This window comes from Vulpes lagopus, chromosome 5, assembly GCF_018345385.1.
Source record: "Vulpes lagopus strain Blue_001 chromosome 5, ASM1834538v1, whole genome shotgun sequence".
NCBI lineage: Eukaryota > Metazoa > Chordata > Mammalia > Carnivora > Canidae > Vulpes > Vulpes lagopus.
In genome coordinates this window covers 30482472-30501803 of record NC_054828.1, presented here as the reverse complement: position 1 = coordinate 30501803, position 19332 = coordinate 30482472, and the positions used below count along the sequence as shown (strand labels likewise).

At 39.9% G+C, this 19332-nt stretch overlaps 1 protein-coding gene across 3 annotated transcripts in view; it reads right to left on the bottom strand.

Moving 5' to 3' along the window:
- The window catches only part of PPM1B (protein phosphatase, Mg2+/Mn2+ dependent 1B), a 93306-nt gene extending 77213 nt beyond the window's left edge, over positions 1 to 16093 (bottom strand). The window contains exon 1 of one of the 3 annotated variants that reach the window (XM_041754607.1): positions 15661 to 16093. The gene's annotated coding sequence lies outside the window, so the exon portion shown is untranslated. The remainder of the gene's footprint in view (positions 1 to 15660) is intronic. The other 2 variants (XM_041754608.1, XM_041754610.1) reach the window with 2 other exon arrangements.
- Positions 16094 to 19332: the final 3239 nt, after the last annotated feature.

Here is a 19332-nt window from a genome sequence, read left to right as displayed (position 1 = left end):
TACATAACTATTCCATAACAAAAATCACCAGAACAACTGAAACACTGATGTCTTTTTGGTAGAATCAGCTCCTTATTCTTTAGTCTGGCTCTAAAAAGGAGGCCTGTCAAGATAAGGTACTTGGTTACACTTCACACTACAGATTAATGTTCCTGAAACTCTTTCCACTTCTGCTGACTTTCCAAACACAAAACTAACAATCATTCATGCCCATTCTTTTTCCTTCGGCCTCCAAAAATTCAGGAGGGAAGCTGGTTCCCCAAAACAGTAATTAGCCTTCAACCCAAAACAGTATCTGCCCTTTGATCCAATCTCATTGCTTCAGATATCACTTTTAAAAAAATATTTAAGTAATCTCTACACTCAACATGGGGCTCGAACTTACATCCCCAAGATCAGGAGTCACATGTCCTACCAACTAAGCCAGTCATGACAGTGCCTCCCTCTTATAGCTGTCACTTCTATACTGACTTCTCAGATTTTTAATCATTAAGCTTGGCTGTTCTACATATCTCTTCAAGTGAAACATACCCAAAATCTTCACCTCTGCACCCAAACCACCTTCATATTCCAATCTATTTGTAGTCACTATCTATTAATCTTTCTATCCCTAATCCTTCTTCTAGTAACTAAGGCTAGAAACCATAAATCATTTATATAAATCCAATCACTACAAACCAAATCACTATGTTCCACCAAATCTCCCTTTTAAGCATCTCTTTTATCCTCCATGCTAATCCTGAGCATCACTACCTGTTGTCTGGATTACCTAACTGCCTCCTAGTTGGTCTTGCTGACTTCAATCCACCCTGCAGATTTAATACCAGTTTCTTTTCCCTAAAACATACCTTAAGCATCCTAAAAAGATGTAGTAGCCATCCATTCCCCAAGTGACACTGAGTACAAAATATCTAGTCTGGAACCCTCCTCTATAACCTGTCCTGCCTAGGCCTTACATAGGTCAAGTACATTATTCACACCTTAATCAACTTGTCCTACCTTCTTTTAGTGAACTGAAAATCATTCAAGGTGCCCAAATCATTCAAGGCGTCTAAGAAATAATACCTCCTCTTTGTCGCCATCAGCCTCTCAGCATTCCTATATATAGACCCATCCATATTCCTTGACATTTTTGCCTTCCTTATCCTTCCTAACTAGTGACTCTGACACCTAGCACCTACTAAGTAAAATACACATTAAAAGATACTTCTTTAGGAAAGGATAGCCTAGTCAACCATTACAAAGTTCACAAAAATATTAAATTGCAGAGACTCAATGTTCTATTGGAACACTGATTAACCTGTCATCTAGTGTAACATATTAAGTACAAGCAGTTCTTATTTCCAACAATTTTTTTAAATGTTTAATTTTATTAATTATTTTTGTGATTCCTAGCTTTTATTGCTTTTACTTTCCAAATCAACCAACATTTCTAAGCATGGCCAATTCCACCATGGTGACGTAAGTTTCTCCTCAAGGACTTTGCTCATATATGGGAGCTTAGGTTTGTACTTTGCATGTTACTTCTACTGATATACTTGGCCACACCATTAGGAAATCTCTTATCACTGCCACCACAACACACCAGAACCTCCACACACTCATGTACTGCTTCCTCAGGAATCTGTCCATCTTAGACGTGAGCTGTATTTCTGTCACTATCTCCAATGCCTGTGTAAACTCTGTCTGACAACGGGGCCATTTCAGTGGTGATTTTCCATCAATTCTACTTTTGGTATTTCACATTTTTTTAAAGATTTTATTTATTTATTCATGAGAGACACACAGAGAGAGAAGCAGAGATATAGGCAGAGGGAGAAGCAGGCTCCCTGTGGGGAGCCCGATGCGGACTCAATCCCAGGACCCCAGGATCATGACCTGAGCCAAAGGCAGACACTCAAAACCACTGAGCCACCCAGGTGCCCTGGTGTTTCACATTTAAAACACAGAGTCAATCACACCCATTTACTGCAGACAGAAGGCACACTAACGAATTTATCACTTGGTCTGTTTCCAAATGTTCTACATTAAGCACCACTAATTCCCACCTCAGTCTACCCCTGTAAGCCCTGTTTGAGGACATCTTTGGTTCTAGACCAGAATCTATTCAGCTTAGCTCTTCCTAGGAGGTCTTTGGGCTTAAGAGCTTAAAAAAAAAAAAAAAAAAAAAGAATTAAGGAAAGGAACAAGACTGAACTGAGCAAAAGTAGGAATGTATAGAGGAAAAGAAATACACACAAAGGATTGTTAACCTTAAGTATAGAGCAATCACCTTTTCCTCCATCCCCCACATTACCATTCAAGTACTTCCAAGCATTTACTTCAATACAAATTATTATTGGAGTTATTTTAAAACTACCTTTAGAAAAAAAACAAACTACGTGTAGGTTAAAAATGAGGTGGGCTTGGGCCTCCTGGGCAGCTCAGTTGAGTCTGCCTTCGGCTCAGGGCATGATCCCGGCGTTCTGGAATGGAGTCCCGTATTGGGCTCCTTGCAGGAAGCATGCTTCTCCCTCTGCCTGTGTCTCTGCCTCTCTCTGTGTGTCTCTCATGAATACATAAATAAAATCTTAAAAATTTTGGGCTTTTTGTTTTTTTAAAGACTTTTTTTAAGTTATCTCCATACCTGACATGGGGCTCCAACTCACAACCCTGAGATCAAGAAGAGTCACATGTTCCACCAACTGAGCCAATCAGGTGCCCTTAAAATGTCTGAGTCAGGGGCAGCTTGGGTGGCTCAGCGGTTTAGCGCCACCTTCAGCCCAGGGCCTGATCCTGGAGACCCAGGATCGAGTCCCACATCGGGCTCCCTGCATGGAGCCTGCTTCTCCCTCTACCTGTGTGTGTTTCTGCCTCTCTCTCTCTGTCTCTCTCTCTATGTCTCTCATGAATAAATAAAATCTTAAAAAAAAAAAAAAGTCTGAGTCATTTTATAGACACACCATCTAATTAATCCCTAAAAACTCTTTTTTTTTAATTTTTTATTTATTATTTATGATAGTCACACAGAGAGAGAGAGAGGCAGAGACACAGGCAGAGGGAGAAGCAGGCTCCAGGCACCAGGAGCCCGACGTGGGATTCGATCCCGGGTCTCCAGGATCGCGCCCTGGGCCAAAGGCAGGTGCCAAACCGCTGCGCCACCCAGGGATCCCCCTAAAAACTCTTAAAAACAAAACAGAAACACCAGCATTCTAATGGCTAAGATAATCTGCATTTATGCAAAATCTGCATTCTAATGGCTAAGATTTTGTCATTAAGGAAAACAAATAAATAAAAATGAGGCACCTGGCTGGGTCAGTCAGTGGAGCTTGCAATTCAATCTGGGGCTTGTAAACTCCAGTCTCACATAGAGGGTAGAGATTACTTAAAAATAAAATCTTAGGGATCCCTGGGTGGCGCAGTGGTTTGGCGCTTGCCTTTGGCCCAGGGCGCGATCCTGGAGACCCGGGATCGAATCCCACATCAGGCTCCCGGTGCATGGAGCCTGCTTCTCCCTCTGCCTATGTCTCTGCCTCTCTTTCTCTCTCTCTGTGACTATCATAAATAAATAAAAATTAAAAAAAAAAAAAAAAAAAGAAAGCTTCTTATCTAAAAAAAATAAAAATAAAAAAAAATAAAATCTTAAAAAAAAAGAAAAAAAACAGGAAAACAGTAAGACCAAATTATAACAGCAAATACACACAAAGAGAAATTCAAATGACCAGTAAACATATGATAATGTTCACCCTCATTAGTAATAGGAAAATGCAAATTTCCTAATAGGGAAAATGCAAAATTAAAGTCACAGTGAAACAGTGCTTCTCTCATTAGAGTGAAGAAAAAAAAATTCTCAATACCGAATGTAGACAAGGACATAGAGCTGTGCTGTCTGATATAATAGATAGTAGCCATATGTGGCTAGTAAGAATCTGAAACGTGGCCAATCCAAACTGAGACACGCTGTTAAATATAAAATACATACCCTATTTCAAAGATTTAATAAGAAAAAAATGCAAAAAACTCATTAATTTTTATTGTCTACATACTGAAATGGTATATTTAATAAACTAGATAAAGTATTTTATTAAAATTACCTTCACCTACTCCTTTTTGTTAAAGCGGCTACTAGAAAATTTTAAGTTACATGTATGACCAATGTTATATTTATATAGGACAGTACTGATATGGATAAAGAGCAACATAAACTTTTGTATACCACTGGTGGGAGCATAAATTGCTATACCCACTTTGGAGAGCATTTTGGAAACACCTTGGTAGGTTGTACAATGAGAAAAGCCTCCAATTCAGCAATTATACCCCTAAGTATGTGCTCTAGAAAAACTCTTTCACAACTGAAAGACAGGTCAATTGCATTTTAGCGCCATTGTTTACAATAAAAAAATAATCCAAATATTCATTCAGAGAGACTAGATTAAATGCGTTATAATCATACAATGGAATACAATACATATGCAATACTATTAGAAAGAGGGGAATAGGGCAACAAGGAAGAACTTCGCAAAAATGTTAAGTGAAAAAAGCGAATTGGATGAAAAAGTATTCCACATAAAAACTATAAAATCTCTTAAAAGAGATATGCTATTTAGACACATACACAGAGATCATCTATGTGAGGGCAGGCACAAGATTCAGGATGGTGGGAAAGAAAGGATGTAATCTGTGAAGGTAACAGGATTGCAAGTATGCTGGAAATGTCTTCTATCCTAAACTAAACTCGATAGTGGGTACTTTGGTGTTCCTTATTCTCTATAACCTTTTTTTTTTTTTTTTTTTTACATCTGAAGGATATCTGTTTTTTTAACATATGATTTTATGGACCATGTACAGAACCATACTTTATGGTTTTGGAGATATAAAGAAAAGCTTCACAATTTTCACCACATTAAAAGCAGTCAGACCTTGAACATCAGGTTGCAGAAGCTACATATAAACACCAATTATGTGAACACCAAATATATAAACACCAATTTTATACCTCTACTAGCACTACAATGAGAAAAATGGGACTATATATATATATTAAATCAGGGCTCAGCAAAACTTTTCTTTAAGGAACTGTAAATGTTTGGGGCTCTGCAGGGCCATATGGTTTCTGTTACAACTACTCAACTTGCCATAGCAGTGGGAAAGCAGCCATAGACAATATGAAAACAAATGAGCATAGCTGTTCCAATAAAGATTTATTTACAAGAACAGGCAGGAGACAAAATTTGGCCAATGAGCCATAGATGGGTGACCCCTGTCTATATCCATCTTCAAAAAAAGAAATCATGAGGTGCCCGGATAGCTCAGTTGGTAGAGCATCTTACTTTTGATCTTAGGGCTGTGGGTTCAAGCCCCACACTGGGTGGAGAAATTACTTAAAAAATAAAATCTTAGAGACTCCTGGGTGGTTCAGTGGTTGAGTGTCTGCCTTCGGTCACAAGAGTGATGTCCTATGTCTCTGCCTCTCTCTGTCTCTGCCTGTATCTCTGCCTCTCCTGTCTCTCATGAATAAATAAATAAAATCTTTAAAAAAAAATCAAATCTTAAAACAAATAAAGAAAAAACAAACCACTAAATCTATTAAGTAAAATTCTGAAGGAGAAATAGATTTGCATGGTAACAAAATATGCCACAATTTACCTGACAGTCACAAAGGAGAAAATATTCCTTGTCCATGGGGACACCTAACAATCACCAACTTCACCCGTGACCAAATTTAGACCCACTAAATCTTGTGACAATCGGGCATTTTGTGCATCCTGGTGTGATATAATATGAAATAGCATCAACTATTGCATCCTGACCAAAATACTTAACCTGAACTTAACTCAGTCTTTAATCCTAATTTAACAACTTACAGAGAAGAAATAAGTCTTTTAAAAACACCTCAAAAAAAAAAAAATCAGACAAATTTTGAATACAGGACATTTTACAAGATAATACACCTCTTCAAAAAGAGGGTCACTTTTTAAGTAGCTGTTTCAATTTAAAAGAGAACTGAGACACAACAGCAAATGCAGTACAATAGTGCATGATCTTCAGTGGAACTTAGTGTGGAAGGGAAAAGTTATGTTAAGTCATTTTTTACCCAAATGGGGAAATCTGCATATGGATTGGGGATTAGAGGACTCCAGGCATTAGATAATAGTGTATGTATGATGACAGTATTGTAGATAGGAAGAAAATGTCATTTTAGGGGAGATTCATATTTAATAATTTAGAAGTGAAGTAACACAATGTCTATATTTTTAAATGGTTCAGCAAAGGGCAGCCCGGGTGGCTCAGCGGTTTAGCGCCACCTTCGGCCAAGGGGTGATCCTGGAGACCCAGGATGGAGTCCTGCTTCCGGCTTCCTGCATGGAGCCTGCTTCTCCCTCTGCCTGTGTCTCTGCCTCTCTCTGTTTCTCGAATAAATAAATAAAAATCTTAAAAAAAAAAAGGTTCAGCAAAGATTATATAAAGCAAATATGGTAAAAATACACTGTTGAATTTCAGTAGTGGGTATGTAGGTACTCCATAAACTGTTACAATGTTCTGTAGGATTAAAATTTTTCACACACTAAAAAATTTTTCATAAATATAGCATTATGTCAACATGCTTCTACAAAAGAATTTTTCATAAAAAGGCAAAATGCATTACAAGATTATTTGTTAGCTTATTAAATTTTATTCATCACTCTCCTCAAAATACTAGTTTTAAGTCTCCCCCAAAGTTCTCAAGGTATATCAAATTTGACCCAAAATAAATTCTTCTCAAGTTCAGTGATCTGAATTTTTTTAAAAGATATTATTTATTTGACAGAGATAGAGAGCACAAGCAGGGGGAGTGGGAGAGAGAGAAGCTGGCTTCCCACTGACCAGGGAGACCCATGAAGGACTCCAGGATCATGAACTGAGCCAAAGGCAGACACTCAACCGCTGAGCCACCAGGTGCCCCAAGCGTCTAGTTCAAGAGAAGAAATGTAAACCTCTCTCCCCTCCTCCTTCTCCCTAGTCTCCTCCCATTAAAAATACTGTTTCTGGGCACTGGACTGGCTCAGTCAGTAAAACAAGTGACTCTAGATCCTGGGGGCATGAAATGAAGCCCCAGGTTGGGTGTACAGATAACTTAAAAATCTTTTTAAAAAAATTAAAAAATTAAGTTTTTAAAAATTTACATATTATCATTCACTTTACAAATGAGAAAACTGAGATTTAGAGACATTAGATAACTTGCTTTAAGTTACCCATCTGTGGAATGATGGAACAATGAATTCAAATCCAAGTAGTCTAACTTTAGTGTCAACACTCCCAATCATCCTCCTCCTTTTGAAGCTTTTTCCAGAAACATAACCCACTCCAAGTATACAGCCTTCTTACATTTAATATATACTTAACAAACATACACAAGTAAGTGGTGCTAAGCATCCTACACTATTACCTAAATGCATAAAGTAGCAAAAATTCAGAAATATATATCTAAGTGTTGACAAGAAGCCTCCCTCATGCATGTTTCTGAACAAGTAATTCTCACCTAGGTCTATAGGCATAGAATGGTTTTCATTCACATGTGACTAAGAAGGATTTTATTATTATCAAAGCATTACTCTGAAATAATAAAGTCCTAAAACCATATTCTCCTAATGTCATGTCCATTTGCCAATTCTTCTGACCATTTTTCAGCTGGTATACCCCTGAAACTACTGCTATATACCATCTCCCAAACTTTGCTAGCAAAAATATCTGACAATCAATTAAATATCATACTTACCTTTGTTAGATTGTTTTCAGTCCTCCTAAAAACATAGTTATTCCAGCTCTCTAAAATTAATGATGCATCTCCTCTCCTTTCTATTCAAAATATACTTTATATTTGACTCCATAATTTACCCACACAATCTATGCCTGAACAAAAACGAAAGACCCACCTACATGAACTCTAGTCTGCAGGTGATCAGAAAGTTCAAAAACAGAGGTATTATTTTAACATTCTGTACTGCAACATCAATAAACCACTTACTGTATGCATCTGCGCTTCTATATATGCTGGCCACCCTGTACTTAAATAAAAATCAAGAAATCAGACAGAGGCAGAAAAAGCAAGATAAACCAAAAGCACAAGAGTAAATAACCTGATCTAAAAAATAAACCTATCACTGAGAAAGAGACTCATGATGTAGACTAAAAGCAACAATGCTATCTAAATTATCACTAATCCTTCCAAACTTCTACTTCCCTTACAAACTAGAGTTAGACTGAATAAAACAAAAACAAAGGAAAAGTATAACTGAAAACTAATGATATACTAAGGTAAAACTTATCATTTCACTTTTACATTTTGCTTCAAAACACTCCAGAACAGAGGGATACAAGATATTAAACTCCGTTCCCTTACATTTAGGACTTCAACCACAAAAGCTTTAATAAAATTCTGTACTATATAAATGAAACCAGTTACAAGAAGTAATTTAAGATATTAGGAAAGGCTTTGTTTTTTAATCTAAAATGTTGAACAGCTTAGTGAACCTGGTCTGAATTACAGCACTTAATTTAATATATTAAAAAAATTCAAATTCTGGGGCACCTGGGTGGCTCAGTCAGTGGAGCATAGGACTCCTGGTTTTGGCTCAGGTCATGATCTTAGGGTCGTGGGATCGAGCCCCATGATACGCTCGGGTTCTGCAAGGAGTCTGCTTGAGATTCTTTCCCTCCTCCTCTCTCTACCCCTCCCCCACTCACACTCTCTAAAATAAAATCTTTTTTAAAAAGTTCAAATTCTTCCGTACATCAGCACTTTGATACAAGTGATAAATATAGTCACAAAAATATATTAAAAGTGAAACTAGTAATTTGAAGGCTGAATTTGGGTGCTATAAATGAAGTCTCTCAGGTCATGAATGGAACCAGTGTTCATTTTTATATTGAGGCACTGAAATAAACACAAGTTGATTTGCTTTAAAATAAAAAAAAATCTCAATTCACTGTAGCAAGCAAGATCACGAGAGTCTGACTCAATGCCTCACAAATGAAAGCAAAAGACTATTATGTATTAAGATAAAAACAAAGATCAAAGATCTCTCATGCTTATCTGAAGTGTGCAATGTTTGTGCAAACTCAGGAAGAGACATTTTTACCAAACTGGATCATCACTAGAAAAGGTACATAACAGAAAGTAGAAAAATAAGCACCTGCTTCATATCATGCAATAAGACATCCTCATGCAGAAATTTATAATGCAGGAAAAACAAAGGCACAACTTCAAGTTCTACACCACAGCTCTAGAAGTAAGGGAAGCTGTAACAAATATATAGACCAATTTTAGCACAGTAAACTAAGAGACAGATTGGCTCCATCAGCTCTCTTCAACAGAACTGTCAAATAACCAGAAAACACAAGTAGCAGTCACAAATCAGCAACAGTATTTCCAGACACTAATGGCCAATCACCAACCTTTAGCTGTACTCACAAAAGAGGACAAACAGCAACAGAGTTTTTTCTAAACACTAATGACAACATATATTTTATAGGTGCATCCCACGTTACTTAAACCAGTCCTGTTATAAAGTCCTGTTTACCCTACTCCCATTATCCTACCTTCTTCCATTTTCCTCTATAGGAACTCAATTTATCCAAGTTTGGGCAGTAAATGATAACACCTGAAGGCCTCAGCTTCCCTCATGTCTAAATATACGGATCTCTTTTCTATATTTGGCTCACCTTTTAATCTTAGGTACAACAATATTTCCCCCTTCCTACTCCCTCTTTCCATGTATCAGTTTTTGTCTAGTTACAGAAAAACTCTTCGTCCCTCTTTTTCCTTCTCTACTATTTTGTTAAAAATGGTAAAAGCTCTGTGCACCTGGGTGATTCAGTAGTTAAGTGTCTGACTCTTGAAGTCAGGGTCCTGAGAGCCCTGCACTGGGTGTGGAGAGCCTAATTACAAACAAATAAATAAATAAAGCTCTAGGGGCTCCTGACTGACTCAGTCAGTGGAGCACATAACTGCTTATCTCAGGGTGGTGAATTCAAGCCCCACCTTGCTTGTAGAGCTTACTTAAAAAAAAAAAAAAAAAAAAAAAAAAAAAAAAACACCACGAAAGCTCTAATCACAACTTCTAAGAGTAATATGGAAAACACCATACACATCCCAAATTTTCCACTCCTAATTTCAGTCATCCACAAAGGGAGTACAGTTGTAATGTAAATTAAGGAAGTGTGTTTGCTATCAGAATGTAAAAATCTAGGAGGGCAGGGATTTTTGTCTGTTTTTATTCAGTCTCCAGCCAGAGGATGGTGCCTTGCATATTATAAGGCACTCAGAGAATGCCAGAATAATGGCTGGGAAAGGGGTGGCTACAGACTGAATATTATTAACTACATAAAATTCTTTACTTCTCAGTGGGATGTTAACCTATAGTAAGTAAAAGGAAGCCGCCTATATCTGAACTTGATCTCCCACACATTCTATCATTTAGAGTTGCTTTGAGTTCATTATTTCCTTTCTGCAAAGGACTCAGAAGGAGGGCCACCTGTATTTAATAGGTAACACCAGTTCATTAACTCAGAGTTGAATGCTTTAATGAGAAGAGGGGAAAAGAAACATTCTTTCCCAGGATAGGTTAAGTACCCGTGAGCAATATGGACACCCCTAGATTCTCCTACTTGTAAGAACATCTATTAACTGCCCTTTTTCAGTGTTAAGAGTGCACTTTTACATACCTACAACAAGAAAATAAAATGCTATTAGACTTAAGAACCAGTGATATTACTCTCAACTTTAAAGTGTTTTGAAATCCTTCAGAACGTCAAAAATCACTCTATATATCCTTTATCAAGCCTGCTTCTTGGGTTTGTATTATCTATCCAACAGAATCTATTCAATTTAGTTTTTTCATATATTACACATTTGACCATACCTAGTAATAACCACATTTAAAAAATAGTTTCCCACGAAGGAAAAGATTTTTCAGATTTTTCAAGTTTCTATCATAAAAATGCACTTATCATACACAACACATTTTGAAGTGGGGGGGGGGGGGTGGGGGGCATTCTATGTAGACAAAAAGCCCAGCAATACTAGACACAGGGCTTATCCTGTCTACACCACCACCAATAACTGGTCCCATCTCTCCAGTGAGACAAGTTCCTTAATATTCAATAGAAGTCTTCCAATAGGAAGTCTTCCAATGTTCATCTCTCTCTCTCAATATCAAACCATCTACTTAATAGTCTTCTATTTAGTAAATGAAAAAAAGCTTTAAATTGGTGAGCTGTGCTTTTACTGTCATAAACCATGGTAAATTTGTTCTAATATATGAACAAGTTAAAATACCACAATTGACTGTTACACTATTGAGTTCTTGAACTTAAATAAGTTATTAGAAAGGGTATCATTATAAAAGGTATATGTCATGCCAAGAAACAATAAAGATATTGTAGATATGGTCACAAGTTAGCTGTAGTTAAAAAAGAAAATATTTACTTGAGAACTCCTGCGTGTCATGACTTAATTCAGAGCAAAATGTTTACATCTGTTATTAACATTAAATTGAAAGGGAGAAATAACACACCGTGAAATTTGAATGAAAATTAAAAAAAAATAATGAGTTACCTTAGGGTATTTGTTTCCTAGGTTACTAGATGATGCTATAAAAAAATCTCATGATCTTTATGAAATCTGAGATATTAAACTACAATATATAGACTACGTTTTTGAAAACTTCATTCTATCAAGAATTTAGTAAAGACTTATTTTTGTCAATTAATATTGATTCATCTACCTGATCAAATCACTCAAGTTAGTCTAAATGGTGGGTTTTTTTGTGGGGCCAGAGAGGATATAGCTTAAACATCGAGAAGTGTAACTCAAGTCCAGTCTATGCAAAGGTTAAACCACATTAGAAATGTTTCATTTTAAAAAAGATTCCAAAATGGCAAATCAGATATATTAGCATACTTAAATCACTCTAGAAGATCAACTGATTTTAAATCAATGTTTTAGTATAACAAGTATTATCAACAAAAACAATAAAACAAAGATTATGAAGAACCTTTTCACCTCTACATGTTAAATCAGATGCTAGAAGATGATGATAGGCCCCATCCTTTCATGAATTTTATGACAGTCAAGCAAAAACTACAAAAACCAAAATTCCCCAAATCTACCCCATTTCCCTTCACTGTTTAGTTTGAGCATGGATAGTGGGATGGAAAGAAGACAGATTACATTTCCAGAATGTACCTAGTATCTGAGAATTTTACCTCATATCCCCAATTGATCAATCCCCTAAATCCACAATTCTACTGATGTGATATATAAAATATATTCTACAGTAAAACTTTAAAATTCCTAACACATTATTTAGTTCCAACTCAGATTCTGAAATTATTCACTAAGAAAACAAAAGAATCAAGTACAATATGGAGGAAAAAAGCAAAATAATGGCTATCCAGAAATAACCATATTCCCCCAAATTCGCTTACCGCTAACCATAATTTCATATTTTATGCTAAGTATTACTTGAATAAATTTTACTATTCAAATTCTGGAATTTTTTTTTAACTATTCTAACACTGACACTGTCAGTTGTTTCCCAACTAATTTTGCTTAACATCAGTGAACTGTGAAAGGTATATTTCACAGAAAAAGTAAAATACCACGTTGTATTTTAATAATTTTATTAACTTTACCATATGAAAGACCACTACAGAATGAGCATTTTATGAGAGACCACTATGGAGTTAGAATTATACTATTTCACTTCTTTCTATCCTAGGCAATGTCATAATAATACTTTAAAATAGTTACAAGTAGGGACCCTGGGTGGCTCAGCAGTTGAGTGCCTGCCTTCGGCCCAGGGCATGATCCTGGAGACCGGGGATCGAGCCCCACGTTGGGCTCCCCGCATGGAGCCTGCATCTCCCTCTGCCTGTATCTCTGCTTCTCTCTCTTTCTGTCTCATGAATAAATAAATAAAATCTTTAAAAAAAATTTTTTTTAAGTTACAAGCAACATGCAAGTTTTCATACAATGTGGTTAATATGTGTAACTAACAATAAAAGGAGGGGGGCATTCACTGTCAGTATCATGTGCAATAAAAGAAATGTTTACCAACCCATTGACAAGGGCATGTTTAAAAACTGAGGCAATGGTAAAACCATTGTAATGAATCTCCACAAACACTGAGCTACATTATGGCAAATTCTACTCTTCCAAGAGTCTATCAGCACCAAATTTTAATTCAAAAGTCTTCATAAAAAATGTACACTATAGGAAAATAAATTTTCAACAAGAACCACTTTTTCTGACCTTTACAATTTGTAAATGAGATATTCTTAGAAGCACATACCATTCCTTCAGATGATGTAATCTTAAGGGAGTTGGTAATTATAATATGTTAATTACTAACATAAAATAATGTTTATTGCCATGACTATCAGACAAACTTTAAAGCTTTCACCTATTGCTGGAGTCTTTACAGAAAGCAGAAACCTGGTATGAGAAAACAGGTATTGAAAGCTCTCCTGGTCACTTCTAAGAGAACAACTAGACCATGAACAAATTCAAAGGATGATGTACAAAAACTGAGAAAAACTTAGTAAATGGGTATGAAAGATTACATAAAAATACTATTCCACGCTGATAAAGCAATATAAAAAGCCACTGCAGAAACTGTGATAAGACTTTTATGAGAGCAAAACTAAATGAAAGGGGAAAAAACAAGCACCATTAAAAGAAAAAAATAAGACATTGAGAGAAAAAAAAAATTAAAACGGGATTATCCCTAAAAAAAAAAAAAAAACGTTGACTTAAAAAAACAAAAACCTGTTCTAAATACTAAATTTTAAAAGTTCAACAACACAGTGCTCTTTCAGGAGGCCTACAAAAATATTTCTTCAAAAAATTACCATTTTAATAGTATAACTTCAACCATACTTTTAAAAAGCCTGTACACTTGGAAAAGACTATTATAATAATTACAATAACTTGTCCCTCTTTAGAAATGCTCTATTTAAAAGTAGGCCAACAATAGGAACTTTGCTATTGCACAACAGAGAAAGTAAATGAAATAATGTCCATTAACATTCAGCGTGGATGGCATGTTTCTGCACCTCCTAGAACATACGGACTTACACTATCTGCCCTGAACAATCTATCACTTTTACATCCGTGCAGTAGCTCAAATAAAATGAGTTCCTGTGTTAATCCCACAGTAAACCTCAGTAATTCTCACATCACAGTTGTAAACGTTTGTTAACAGAAAAAGAATGTTTTTCCCAAAATAGCTACATATCACTAAGACTACTCAAATTCCTAAATAATCCTTTTACAAGACTCCTGCCAACTTTATTTTGATACATTAAACATGTGGAGCCTATTTTAAAAGGTCTTTAACTATGACTTCTCGAAAACCGCTTCCTAGTTAGTCGTTCATATAATTTCTTCTTAAAGTTTTCACGTCCTTTTTAAGCCGACTTGAATACTGATGAATCTGGGCCGACTCTTCCAAACGCTTAAGAAGCAGTTTTGCCAAGTAAGACGGGCAAAGGTTCTGGATCTGCTAAACTCCACATTAGAGGTCAGGCAACTTAAGAAAAAAATGAAATAACTATTCTCAACGTTCACTGAATTTTTCGTTTTTAAAATTACCTCGGTGTTACTTTCACATTTAACGTTTAAGAATACAACCTTTGAAAAAAAAAAAAAAAAAGAATACAACCTTTGGTGGTGGTGGTTGTTTTTTAAAGGATATTAGGCCCAGTTAAATTAAAAATAAAATAAAATAAATAAAAAACTGAACTGTCACTATAAAGCTGATTAGTCTACTCTTAAAGGGTCTCTGGAAGATATGGGGTACCGGCTGTAGAGACTTCCCTGTTAAAAAGAATGACATGCGAAAAGGGTCGCTTGGGAAGGGAAGGGAAGGGAAGGGAAGGGGAAGGGGAAGGGAAGGGGAAGGGAAGGGGAAGGGAAGGGAAGGGGAAGGGAAGGGGAAGGGAAGGGGAAGGGAAGGGGAAGGGAAGGGGAAGGGGAAGGGAAGGGGAAGGGAAGGGGAAGGGAGGGGAAGGGAAGGGAAGGGAAGGGAAGGGAAGGGAAGGGAGGCAAAGGGAAGGGAAGGGAAGGGAAGCGAAGGAAAGGGATGGGAAGGGAAGGGAAGCCCGGAGTCGGCTGAGAAGAAAAGGGGCGATTTAAAGCCACTTAGAAGGAAGGGGGTGGTGAGACGCACAGCCAGAGGAGCGAGAAAGAAGATTTAACAAGGAAGTGAAGTGGAGCGCAGAGTGGGGCAGAAGCTCGGAGGAAACAGCCGGGAAAGGTAGGGTCTCCCAACAGGCGCGATCCAGGAAGGGAGGGGTTAAGGCCTGGGGTAGCCCCAGCGTGGCGGCGTGAAGGAGATGCTCGCCGACTCGGAGGGCCGGGCACGGCAGCTTACTCGCAGGCGCTGGAGCAAAGTAAAATTCCCTGCCCCGAGCCTCTCCCGGCCTCGGCCGAGCGCGGAGGCGGCGGCTGGGGAAGGGGCCTAGCCCGGAGCCAGGCCCGGCGTCCTGCTCGCCCAGGCTCCCCGGCGCCCGAGCCAGGAGGCCAGGACCAGGCAGGCAGGGCCCACGCCCGCAGCCGGCGGCGCCCCGAAAACCGTCCGGGGCCTCGGCGGTGCCCGCGAGCCGTTTCCCCTGCGGCGGGGCGCTGGGCGGCCTTACCTGGGGCGAGGGAGGGAAGCGAGGTCGAGGGCGTCCGCAGAGACCCCCTGCTGCACTCCGCCCGGGCCTCCGACCGAGGCGCGACCCTGCCTCAGCCGCCGCTGCCCCGTCGGGCTCTCGGCCGCCGCCTCCGCCGCCTCCGGGGCTGTTTACACCGTCGGGCCCCGCACGCCGCCGCCGCCGCCGCTGCCGCCTTCTCTCCACCCTAGCGCCGTTGCCGATTCGGCCGCCGCCACCTCCTCCGCCGCAGCCTCGTCTCTCTGGAGCATCTTCCAGCCACCGAACCCTGAGAAACAGAGACTCCAGCCGCGCCGGCAGGAAACTCCCCCGCAACTGCTAGGGGGACCAGGCGGTCAGAGCACCGGCGGCTTTTCCGCCATTGAGCAGCAGCCGCTCCGCTCCTTCTGCAACCCCCTCCCCGCACCCTGTCCTCCCCGCCCCTCGGCGGGCCCCGCCCCCAGCTCCCGCCCATCGGGACGGTGCAGCCCTCGTGTCGCACCTGGTTGGCCACGCGGCCCGTCAATCATCACCCTCCCTCCCACTTCGGCGGCTCTTTACCGCCGTACTTGGTTTTCCCCGCCCATAATGCCCCGCCTCCCGGTTCCTGATTTCCTATTGGGCCTCAGTGACCACCTTCAATTGGCAAGGTCAACTATCCATCAAACACCGCCCACTGAGCGAGACCCAACCCTTCATTACCATTTACTTTACCCAGCCCCGCCCCTGGGCGTCAGGGACTAACCCACGCTGCCAGCCATAAGTAGAGGTGGCCATCAATCAAATAACGCCCACCTGCACTCCGCCTCGCAAAGGCCGAGCCCTAGCGATTCCCTTTTCTTATTGGCCCAAAGGGCGACTTGAACCCTCGACCATTGGCTTCCAGTGCGTGTCCGTCACGGAACCAATTTCCAAGTCCGTCACACTGGCTTTTTTTAAATGAACGCGCAAAAGGCGGGGAAGTATCCGAAAAGCGATTGGCCAGTCCTCGAAAACGGTCAAATCCAGAAAGTGTGTGCGGATCCTTCCCGTCCTACGAGAACCATGCCCCTCTCTTTTCTGATCCCTAAGCCTTGCGTAAGACAAGCGCCATCGAGGAGCCAACGCGCCGTGCAGTTATAGGTGTGGAAGCCTAGTCCCACCCGCAATCGCAGGGGGCTGGCTGCTGATTGGCTAGCAAAGTCCTGTTAGGCGCTCATTGGAGGATACAAACGCCTCTCTGGGGCTCGGAGACGGGAAGGGAAGGCGCAGGCGAGGCTGAGAAGCGGTCCGGGGAGAGGCAGTTGTTTTGCTCCAGCCCACGGGTGGGGCGAACGCGGGAGAGGGAAGCTCGCCGCGCAGGGCTGGGGGGAGGGAGGGTGCGCGGAGGCGAAAAGCCCGGATGTTTCCTAACAATGAAATCATCGCCGACCAATCAGAGCTGCGGAGCTGGGATACCTGCCTGACCTGTCCTGAGTGGGAAGGGAATGAGTTAGTGAGCGGGAAATTGGGGTGTCGGAAGAATGTTGCAAAGCCAAGTGGAAAAATGGAACAGGTGATGCCTTCAAGAGGACTCTGCTGTGATGGGGTTATTTTTATTCTTTCTAGGCCTGCAACGCCTGGCATTCAGCCCTTGACATTTCCGTGTTTTGTTTCTCAGTCAACATTGATTTTTACAACTCTCGGGCCTAGTCTTTGACATCCATTCGTTTGTTCCGCAATTATTAAGCGCCTGCTATTTGGCAGGCACTGTTCCTAGAACTGGAGATACAGAACTAAATTAGGCAGTCCCAGGACAAGATGATAGGTGCTACCTTTGACACATGCAAGGGATAGTGGTGAATAAGGGATGGTCCCTGTGGATAGGTTTATGGAAGAAGGCTTCACGAAGAACAGGGTGAGTCTAGAAGGAATGATTCTATAGGGAGAAGAGGGACGTGGACAGGAATCGTTCAGCAATGGAATTAGACTAACAGGTATTGTTAGGTTAATTCCCCGCAAAGAAAACTAAAGTGTAATGGAAGCATCTTTTTTTTTTTTTTTTTTAAGATTTTGTTTATTTATTCATGAGAGATACAGAGAGAGAGGAAGACATAGGCAGAGGGAGAAGCAGGCTCCCTGCGGGGAGCCCAATGGGGAACTCAACCCCAGAACCCCAGTATCATGACCTGAGCTAAAGGCAGATGCTCAACCACTGAACCACCGAGGTGCCCCTAATGAAAGCATTCTAACGCCTTAGGATACTTTTTTTTTTTTTTTTTTTAAGTATCTTGCTTAAAGATTTAAACCTCCATCAGTTTTGCATACACTGGTTTGGACAGACAAGCCAAGATTCAGCAGAGTGCTATTAAGCTTAGGGGCTGTGGATGTTTTAGGAATAAGGGCAAATTTAGGAATAGGACCATTGCCCAGGCTATGGTGAAGATGGTAGAAATAGAGACTTGATTACAGTTCAGATTTTTTCATCTATGCCCCAAGTTTGTGGAACAATAGCATTTTATATAGTATGGTGGCTGGACCACCTGCATCATAATCACCTGGGGTGCAGATATCTGGGTCCACTCACACCTGTAGTATCGGGGACTCCAGAAACAAGATTTAGAAAGGTGAAGTTTAGGGACGTCTAGGTGGCTCAGCGGTTGGGCGCCTGCCTTCGACTCAGGTCATGGATCTGGCATCAAGTCCCACATCGGGCTCCCTGCGAGGAGCCTGCTTCTCCCTCTGCCTATGTCTCTGCCTCTCTCTTCTCTCTCTGTGTGTCTCTCATGAATAAATAAACAAAATCTTAAAAAAAAAAAAAAAAAAGGAAAGGTGAAGTTTCAAATTCCCCAGGTGGGTTTTATGAACACCCATGACTAAAATCCTCTAATATAGGTAAGGGAGATACCATAGACTAAAATTTCATTCCCCCACTTCTTCATGTTGGGAGGAAAAATAGTGAAGAAAAACAAGTAGGCCCATTTAGACTTTGCCTTTTCTTGTCCCATTTATTATCAGTATCAGATCTTAGGAAATGTTTCTTAATTTATAGAATACATTCCCTTAAACCACACTCCTTTACCTGACACACTTTATATAAGGGGAAAGGAGTCTAGGATCCCAGCTTCCAAAATAGAAACCTAAAGATCATAAAAGTGGAGACATCTTAGGACCCTGGTCTTTAAAATCCAGGCAATCTCACAAGGACATCAGAGAAGTTTCTTGATCTGCTTGATTTCCTTCTCACTTTCCCTTAGTTGACCCTAAAACTAATACAAAAGCACAATCATTTAGGTGGGCTGATGATTGCACATCATAAACAAGATTTAAAGGTAAATTGGTGTGTACTATCATGAACATATCATAAACGTTGAGTACCATGATAGTGGGCTCTGTTATTAACTCTGTGAATGCAGCTAATCTGGCTCTATGCAGCTAATCTGGCTGAGTCTTGTTTTGTGTTGTGTATATAGGAATCACAAAATCTTATGAAGCCAAATGAAGAGCTTTAGATGCTATTAGTAATGCAAAGCACTCTCCAAAAGATAGTGGAAGCATACTAAATGTAATGTAGAAAATGTTCTGATTTTTCCAATGTTGGCTTTAGTACTCCGGCATTCCTTTTAAATTTCTTTTTAGATCTTATTTATTTATTTAATTATTTATGAGAGAGAGAGAGAGAGAGAGAGAGCACTATCACAAGTGGGAGAAGGGGCA